A 10,241-nucleotide genomic window follows, 5' to 3' on the forward strand; every position below is an offset into this window, starting at 1 on the left:
GGACACTCTTTCCGGAAAAAACATGCAATTGCAAATATAATTCTGGGGTTTTGTTGCTTCCCTGGCAGCTCAGAAGAAGAATCTGCCCGCGTTGGAACTTCCCTGATGGTCCAGTGGTTAAGAAGCCACTTCGCAACACAGGGGATGTGGGTTCCATCCCTGGTTGGGTAACTAAAGATCCCATATACTAAGGGGCAACTGAGCCCATGCTCCACAATTAAAACCTGAGGCAGCCCAAAATAATTAATTAAAAAAGAAGAAGAAGAATCTGCCTGCAATGCAGGAGATCCAAGTTTGATCCCTGTGTTGGGAAGATCCCCTGGAGAATGAAATGGCAACCCACTCCACTCTTGCCTGGAGAATCCCATGGACAGAGGAGCCTGGGGGGCTACAGCCCATGGAGTGGCAAAGAATCGCACACAACTGAGCAACTGACACGTGCACAGCTGGGTCCCCTGAAGCCTATCCGTAGGGCCTCAGGCCTGTGGACTTGAGGTTAATGGGCCAAAGTTTTCCAGTTTGGCCTGGAGGTGGGGGTTGGGGTGGGGGTGGGGGTGGGTTTGCAGACTGGGATCAAGGTTCTGATTCTGAGGTCAGGGCCAGGCTCAGCTGAGCAGAGCGGGTGCTGCTCAGGCTGCCGTGGCTGCCTGCCACCCAGCTCAGTGCCTCGGGGATGAAAGCACCCACTTCAAACTCTGAGTCATCTGGTGCTATTTCTTTACATATTTTTACAAGAAAAAAGACTTTATTTGGAATGATTTACCAACATATTATAAATCGAGACATACAAAACAGACTTCAAGGAACTACAGAAACTTACAGTTTCAGGAGCTATAAAAATAAACTCCTTCCAATGTCTCCATAGGATGGTAAATTCAACTCCAGAGAAAAGAACAGATGAAACCAATTCACTTTTCAAGCTGTTACAAACCTAGCTAATAGAAGGTATAGCTATTTTCTTCTTTAAAAAATTAAATCAACATAATACATGACCAGGATTAAAAAGCAAAACCTTTGGAGGATTTCCCTGGGGGTCCAGTGCTTAGGACTCCATGCTTCCAGCGCTGGGTGTGTGTGTTTGATCCCTGGTCAGGGGACTGTGATACCACATGCCAAGTGGTGCCGCACCCCCCCAAAATTTTTAATCAATAAATAAAAGTAAAAAGCAAAACCTTTGGAAAATCCAGCCATGAAAAGCTACAGCTGTGTCTTTTCCTACCTTGAATCCCGATCCCTAAAGGTAAGTACTTTTACCTGTCATGGTTTTACTGCCTCCGAGGGCTACCTCTTGATCTCTAAATAATATGCTTGACATCTGGAGTCCCGCTGTCAAAGCAAGCATTTAGATTATGTCACCACCTCTGTGACACCCCTCCCACTTCTTTATAGTTAAATTGCTAGTTCCCCTATATTGCATTGATTAATGTTGTAACTTTGAAAGCCATATACTTCCACCTCTATCGCTTGCTCATTCAACTTCTGACATCTCCCTTGTTCCCGGGTTTTACAGATGAGAAAACGGAGGCGTGGGAGGATTATCACTTGCCCAAGGCCACATGGGTGGGTACAAGCCCAGCTCAGCCCCCAAGCCTGACTATGGTCCCAGAAACACCTGGGCCCGGCGCCGGTCACAGTGCATGTGCAGTGGAGTCATGTGCTACTTTTTTCACCCATCACTATGCAAAGCGAGCTGAAGCCCCAAGAACTCAGCTTGTCAGCTAGTTAAAATACCTTACTAGCTAGTGGAGGAGGGGTGTTTATAGAGAAGATTGCAGAGTTTTGTGCGTCAGTCCTGGAGATCTGGGGCCCTTGACTTCCCTCATTCTCTCGCTTCAGGGAAGCAGGATTAGAAGAGTAGTCCAGGATATGTTATGGAGATATGGATGGTTTGGTAGAAGCTAGGGCTTCCCTGGTGGTTCAGTGGTGAAGAATCTGCCTGCCAGTGCAGGAGACGCTAGTTCGATGCCTGGGTGTGGAAGATCCCCTGGAGAAGGAAATGGTAACCCACTCCAGTATTCTTGCCTGGGAAATCCCAAGAACAGAGGATCCTGGCAGGTTGCAGTCCATAGGGTCTCACAGAGTCAGACACAACTGAGTGACTGAGCAAAATGGAGATGCAGAAATAGAGAACAGACTAGTGTACACAGTGTGGGAAGGAGAGAGCGGAACTAACTGAGAGAGTAACAAGGATTTTTTTTTTAAAGTCTTTATTGAATTTATTGCAACAATGCTTCTGTTTTGTCTTGTTTTTTGGCCACAGGCGTGTGGGATCTTAGCTTCCCAACCAGGGACTGAACCCACTCCCCCTGCATTGGAAGCCAAAGTCTTAACTACTGGAACACCAGGGAAGTCCCTCTGGGTTTTCTCTTTATTACATTCCATTGTAGGTTGTTATAAGATATTGAATAATATTCCCTATGCCATAGAGTCAACCCTTGTTGCTTATCTATGTTACGTATAGTAGTTTGTGTGCTCAGTCGCTCAGTTGTGTCTAACTCTTTGCAAACCCATGGACTGTAGCTCGCCAGGCTCCTCTGTCCATGGGATTTCCTAGGCAAGAATACTGAAGTAGGTTGCCCTTTCCTTCTCCAATAGTAGTCTGCACTATACTCCTAACTTGTCCTTCTTCCTCTCCTTTTCTCCTTTGAAACCATTCGTTTGTTTTCTATGTCCGTGAGTCTGTTTTTGTTTTGTACATGAATTCGTTTGTATTATTTTTTAGATTCCAGATATAAATGATCATATAACATTTGTTTTCCTCTATCTGACTTATTTAACTAGGCATAATATTCTCCCTGTCCATCTAAGTTGCCTTAAATAGCATTCTTTCTTTTTTTTTTTTATGGCTGAGTTATAGTCCATTGTATAGGTATATATACCACATCTTCTTATATCTGTTGACTGATGATGGTAACTTGGATTGTCTCAATGTCTTGGCTATTGTGAATAGTGCTGCTATGAACATTGGGGTTTAAGTATCCTTTCAAATCAGTGTTTTTGCTTTTGTTTTGTTATGTTTCAGATTTATACCCAGTAGTGGAATTGCTAGATCATATTGTAGCTTCTAGTTTTTTAAGGAATCTCCAAACTATTTTTCATAGTGTATGATCATGATTCCAAATATATGTTATATATCAAAGTCATATTTATAAGACTGCTAAAAGGTCAGTGGTTACCCAGGGTGGCAGAGATGGGGTAATGAATAGTCTGAGTCTAGAGGATTCTCATGATAATGAAAATAATCTGTATAATGCTGTAGTGATGGATTCATGTCCTTATGCATTTGACCAATCTCACAGAATATATATCACTAAGAATGAGCCATAAGGTAAACAAACTATGGTCTTTGAATTAGTGTGATATATCAATGTAGATCCACCAGTGGTACAAAGGAACCACTCTTCTGTGGGGTATTGAGAATGAGGGGAACTATGCATGTGTGGGCAGAGAAGGCAATGGCACCCCACTCCAGTACTCTTGCCTGGAAAATCCCATGGACGGAGGAGCCTGGTAGGCTGCAGTCCATGGAGTCGCGAAGAGTCGGACACGACTGAGTGACTTGCCTTTCACTTTTCACTTTCATGCATTGGAGAAGGAAATGGCAACCCACTCCAGTGTTCTTGCCTGGAGAATCCCAGGGACGGGGGAGCCTGGTGGGCTGCGGTCTCTGGGGTCGCACAGAGTCAGACACGAATGAAGCGACTTGGCAGCAGCAGCAGCAGCATGCCTGTGTGGGAGCAGGAAGTATATGGGAAATCGCTCTTATATTTTCACTTTGAGTGAGTGAGTGAAGTCACTCAGTCGTGTCCGACTCTTTGCGACCCCATGGAGTGTAGCCCACCAGGCTCCTTGGTCCATGGGATTTTCCAGGCATGAATACTGGAGTGGGTTGCCATTTCCTTCTCTAGGGGATCTTCCCAACCCAGGGATTGAACCCAGGTCTCCCATGTTGTAGGCAGATGCTTTACCATCTGAGCTACCAGGGAAGCTATTTTTTTTTTGGCTGTTATATATTTCACTGTGAACCTCAATGGCTTTTTAAAAAGTGACTGAAAAAATTAAATACATTGGTAATTAGATCATAAACACTTATGGAATATATTAAAAGATTTAAAAATCTTAAAATAGAACTACCATATGACCCACCTACTCCACTTCTGGGTGTATATCAAAAAAAAAAACCTAAAACACTAATACAAAAGTATACGTGCATGCCAATGTTCATAGCAGCATTGTTTACAATTACCAAAATATGGAAGTAACCAAAGTGCTCATCGAAGGATGAACTGATGAAGAAGATTCAATACTACTCAACCACACACATACAAAAATGAAATTTTTGGCATGTGGGATCTTCCCATACCAGGGATTGAACTGGTGTCCCCTGCATTGCAAAGCAGACTCAAGACTGGACCACCAGGGAAGCCCCATATTTTTTTTATTTTATTGGAGTAACATTGTTATACAATGTTGTGTGTGTTGTAGATGTTGTTGTTGTTCACTCACTAAGTTGTGTCCTACCCTTTGCAAACCCACAGACTGCAGCCCACCAGGCTCCTCTGTCCTCTGTCCCCCAGAATTTGCTCAAATTTATGTCCATTGAGTAGGTGATGCCATCTAACTATCTCACCCTCTGGCACCCCCTTCTCCTCCTGCCTTCAGTCTTTCCCACCATCAGGGTCTTTTCCAAGGAATCGGCTTTTTGCATCAGGTGACCAAAGTATTGGGGTTTCAACTTCAGCATCAGTCCTTCCAGTGCATATTCAGGGTTGATTTCCTTTAGGATTGACTGATTTGATTTTCTTGCAGTCAAATGGACTCTCAAAAGTCTTCTCCAGCACCACAGTTCAAAAGCATCAATTCTTTGGCACTCAGGTCTCACAAGTGTACACGACTACTGGAAAAACCACAGCTTTGACGATGTGGTCTGTCAATGCTTCCACTTTTCCCCCTTCTATTTGCCATAAAGGGCTGGGACTGGATGCTATGATCTTAGTTTTCTGAATGTTGAGTTTCAAGCCAGCTTTTTCACTCTCCTTTTTTACCCTCATCAAGAGGCTCTTTAGTTTCTCTTCACTTTCTGCCATGTTTTCTTCCCTCAGGTATTTGTCAAGGCTCCTGAGACAACCACTTCGACTACTTGCATTTCTTTTTCTTTGGGACGCTTTTGGTCTCTGTCTCCGGTACAGTGTTACGCACCTCTGTCCGTGCGTCTTCAGGCACTCTGTCCACCAGATCTAATCCCGTGAATCTATTTGTCACCGCCATTGTGTAATCATAAGGGATTTGGTTTAGGTCATACCCGAATGGCCTCGTGGTTTTCGCTACTTTCTTCAGTTTAAGCCTGAGTTTTGCAATAAGGAGCTCATGATCTGAGCTACAGTTAGTTCCAGGTCTTGTTTTTGTTGACTATACAGAGCTTCTCCATCTTTGACTGCAACATAATGATGTTCACGTGTAGAGTCGTCTCATGTTGTTGGAAGTGGGTGTTTGCTATGACCAGTATGCTTTCTTGACAAAACTCTGTTCGCTTTTGCCCTGCTTTATTCTGTACTCCAAGGCTAAATTTGCCTGGTACTCCAGGTCTCTCTTGACTTTCTACTTTTGCATTTCAATACCCTATGATGAAAAGGACATCTTTTTTTTTTTTTTTTTTTGGGTGTTCATTCTAGAAGGTGTTGTAGGTCTTCATAGAACCGTCAACTTCAGCCTTTTCAGCATCAACAGTTGGGGCACAGTCTTGGATTACTATGATGTTGAATGGTTTGCCTTGGAAATGAACCAAGATCATTTTGTTGTTTTTGATGTTGCACCCGAGTACTACAATTCGGACTGTTTTGTTGACTACGAGGGCTACTCCATTTCTTCTAAGGGATTCTTGACCAGAATAGTGGAGATAATAGTCATCTGAATTAATTGGCCCACTCTCATCCTTTTAGTTCCCTGATTCCTAAGATGTCAATGTTCAATCTTGCCATCTTCTTGACCACATCTGATTTATCTTGATACATGGACCTAACACTCCAGGTTCCTATGCAATAGTGTTCTTTACAGCATCAGACTTTACTTTCACCACAACTAAGTGTCCTTTCCACTTTGGCCCAGATCTCTTTCTTGTGCTATTTCTCTACTTTTCCCTAGTAGCATATCGGACACCTTCTGACCTCGAGGGCTCATCTTCTGGTGTCATATCTTTTTGCCTTTTCATACTGTCCATGGGGTTCTTGTGGCAAGGGTACTGGAGTGGTTCACCACCCCTCGTCCAGTGGACCACGTTCTTTACTGTGACCCGTCCATCTCGGGTGACCCTGCACGGCATGGCTCATAGCTTCATTGAGTTTTGCAAGTCCCTTTGCCACAACAAGACTGTGATCCATGAAGGGGTTGTAGGTACATTGCCGGGAGCAGGAGCTCCACCCATGACAAAGGTCATGAGGAAGGAGGCTTGGCATACGCAAAGGCGGGATCAAGCCTCAGGAGTCCCCCTGGAAATTCTCGAGCATCTACCCCCAAAACCAGAGTCTGCCTACTTTCTGCTTTGTGCTCTCACCTACACCTCTGACTTTATGGGGGGCTGTCCCCCACTACCTCTCTCTGAAAAAAAGAGTTAACTTACAGCTCCAGTTAATAAAGTTCCTGGGTGTGGTAGTGTTTCAACTTACAAACTCCTTTGGAAGTCCTCTAGCCTGCCTGAATAGGTTTTTCCAGCCACATGTGATTGCTCAGAGCCTCCCAACTGTGAGAGGCATGATGTGTTCTAAACTGTCTGAATACAGATTCCTTTGAGCAGTTAAAAGATTGATTAGAAATTGTACTGGTGAAGGGTTTTTCACTTGTTGGGCCAATGTTTGCTGCTAAGTCTCCATATCCCTTACCTGCTGTGTCCCTGGCAGTGTATTGATTAATATGATTGGTGTAAGTAGTAGCTTTAATGTTTGTAACCTTGGACCCTTGAGTTAATTCTTTTTCTTGTTATAGCCCACCACACATTTGCTCTGTAGGAATGCAACTTTATCTAATGCTTTTGGAGGGTGGCACCTGACTAATCACCTTTAGAGAAAAATAAGTTTTCTGAAGAAAGGGTCTTAAAATGTTAACAGGCCTCCGGGCCAAAAGATGATGCAAATCACCTGAACTTTTGCATATGATAAGTTTGCAGGAAGAAAGCCTGGCTTACTGCATGACTCTACCCCTTCCCCCATTATCCTCTATGCATAACTTAAGGTATAAAAACTACTTTGGAAAATAAAGTGCGGGCCTTGTTCACCGAAACTTGGTCTCCCCATGTCGTTCTTTCTCTCATCTTCTGGCTGAATTATTCAGCCTCTTTTCTCCACTGAATTTCCTCACTGAGCTATCCTTATTCTATTACTCTTTATATCCTTAATTAACATTTAATTAAGCAGTTGTTTCCGATCTTCACAAACGCCGTCCCCGCCTCGAATTCCCTGGATCCACCGGGGCTGGACCCTGGCAGTACATAATCTTTTTTCTGTTATACAAGGTTTCTGGGTCAATGTTACTTCTCCGTTTAATTTTTTTAATAAAGCTCTGTGCTGTCTCCCTAGCAAATGTACCAATTTTCACTCCCAGCAACAGTGGAGGAGGGTTCGCTTTTCTCCCCATCCTCCCCAGCATTTATTGTTGTAGATTTTTTGGTGATGGCCTTTCTGACCTGGGTGAGGTGATACCTCATTGTACTTCTGATTCGCAGTTCTTTGCTGAACATCGTTTCTTGTGCCTTAAGGTCATCTCTGTCATTTCCTTAGAGAAATGTCCATTTAGATCTTTCACCCCTAATTTATTGGATTGATGAATTGTTTAATATTGAAGTGCATGAACTGTTTGTCTGTTTTGGAAATGAATTCCTCATTGGTATATTTGTTTACAAATACTTGTTTCCATTTTGAAGGTTCCCTTTTTGTTGAGTTACGGTTTCCTTTGCTGTGCCAATGCTTTTAAGATGAATTAGGTTCCATTTATTTTTGTTTGTTTGTTCTATACTGTTCTCTTTAGTGGATGTACTGATTTTCACTCTTAGCAACAGTTTAAGAGGATTCCCTTCTCCCCATACCCTCTCCAGCTTTTATTATGGTAGATTTTTTGAGATAGCCATTCTGACCAATGTGAGGTGACATTTCATTGTACTTTTGATTTGCCTTCCTCTAAGAATTATGACTTCCCTGGTGTTCAGACAGTAAAGCATCTGCTTACAATGCGGGAGACCCAGGTTCGATCCCTGGGTTGGGAAGATCCTCTGGAGAAGGAAACAGCAACCCACTCCAGCACTCTTGCCTGGAAAATCCCATGGACGGAGGAGCCTGGTAGGCTACATATAGTCCACAGGGTCACAAAGAGTTGGACACAAGTGAGCAACTTCAATTTCACTTTCACTTTCAAGAATTAGTGATGCCTAGCATCTTTTCATAAGCTTTATGGTCATCTGTATGCCTTCTTTGGAGACATGTCCATTGATATCTCTGACTCATTTTTTAAAATTGAGTTTGTGTGTATATCAGATCAGATCAGTCACTCAGTCCTGTCCGACTCTTTGCAAGCCCATGAATCGCAGCACGCCAGGCCTCCCTGTCCATCACCAACTCCCGGAGTTCACTCAGACTCACGTCCATCGAGTCGGTGATGCCATCCAGCCATCTCATCCTCTGTCGTCCCCTTTTCCTCCTGCTCCCAATCCCTCCCAGCATCAGAGTCTTTTCCAATGAGTCAACTCTTCCCATGAGGTGGCCAAAGTATTGGAGTTTCAGCTTTAGCATCATTCCTTCCAAAGAAATCCCAGGGCTGATCTCCTGCAGAATGGACTGGTTGGATCTCCTTGCAGTTCAAGGGACTCTCAAGAGTCTTCTCCAACACCAGAGTTCAAAAGCATCAATTCTTCGGCGCTCAGCCTTCTTCACAGTCCAACTCTCACATCCATACATGACCACAGGAAAAACCATAACCTTGACTAGACAAACCTTTGTTGGTAAAGTAATGTATCTGCTTTTGAATATGCTATCTAGGTTGGTCATAACTTTCCTTCCAAGGAGTAAACATCTTTTAATTTCATGGCTGCAGTCACCATCTGCAGTGATTTTGGAGCCCAGGAAAACAAAGTCTGACACTGTTTCCACTGTTTCCCCATCTATTTCCCATGAAGCGATGGAACTGGATGCCATGATCTTCGTTTTCTGAATGTTGAGCTTTAAGCCAACTTGATTTTCACTCTCCACTTTCACTTTCATCAAGAGGCTTTTTAGCGCCTCTTCACTTTCTGCCATAAGGGTGGTGTCATCTGCATATCTGAGATTATTGATACTTCTCCCGGCAATCTTGATTCCAGCTTGTGTTTCTTCCAGTCCAGCATTTCTCATGATCTACTCTGCATATAAGTTAAATAAGCAGGGTGACAATATACAGCCTTGACATACTCCTTTTCCTATTTGGAACCAGTCTGTTGTTCCATGTCCAGCTCTAACTGTTGCTTCCTGACCTGCATACAGATTTCTCAAAAGGCAGGTCAGGTGGTCTGGTATTCCCATCTCTTTCAGAATTTTCCACCGTTTATTGTGATCCACACAGTCAAAGGCTTTGGCATAGTCAATAAAGCAGAAATAGATGTTTTTCTGGAACTCTCTTGCTTTTTCCATGATCCAGCAGATGTTGGCAATTTGATCTCTGGTTCCTCTGCCTTTTCTAAAACCAGCTTGAACATCAGGAAGTTCACGGTTCACATATTGCTGAAGCCTGGCTTGGAGAATTTTGAGCATTACTTTACTAGCGTGTGAGATGAGTGCAATTGTGCGGTAGTTTGAGCATTCTTTGGCATTGCCTTTCTTTGGGATTGGAATGAAAACTGACCTTTTCCAGTCCTGTGGCCACTGCTGAGTTTTCCAAATTTGCTGGCATATTGAGTGCAGCACTTTCACAGCATCATCTTTCAGGACTTGGAATAGCTCAACTGGAATTCCATGACCTCCACTAGCTTTGTTGGTAGTGATGCTTTCTAAGGCCCACTTGACTTCACATTCCAGGATGTCTGGCTCTAGGTCAGTGATCACACCATCGTGAACATCTGGGTCATGAAGATCTTTTTTGTACAGTTCTTCTGTGTATTCTTGCCATCTTTTCTTAATATCTTCTACTTCTGTTAGGTCCATACCATTTCTATCCTTTATCGAGCCCAAATTTGCATGAAATGTTCCTTTGGTATCTCTGATTTTCTTGAAGAGATCCCTAGTCTT

General features: G+C 43.4%; 1 long non-coding RNA gene across 1 annotated transcript; it reads left to right on the forward strand.

Annotated features, from left to right (window-relative positions):
• The first annotated feature begins 688 nt into the window (after positions 1-688).
• On the forward strand, positions 689-2,337 carry LOC129621665 (uncharacterized). Its single transcript, XR_008699591.1, has 3 exons — positions 689-1,240; positions 1,511-1,560; positions 2,261-2,337. It is a non-coding gene; the product is annotated as an uncharacterized LOC129621665 (long non-coding RNA).
• Positions 2,338-10,241: the final 7,904 nt, after the last annotated feature.

The sequence above is a fragment of the Bubalus kerabau genome, chromosome 10, assembly GCF_029407905.1.
Source record: "Bubalus kerabau isolate K-KA32 ecotype Philippines breed swamp buffalo chromosome 10, PCC_UOA_SB_1v2, whole genome shotgun sequence".
NCBI classification, from domain to species: domain Eukaryota; kingdom Metazoa; phylum Chordata; class Mammalia; order Artiodactyla; family Bovidae; genus Bubalus; species Bubalus kerabau.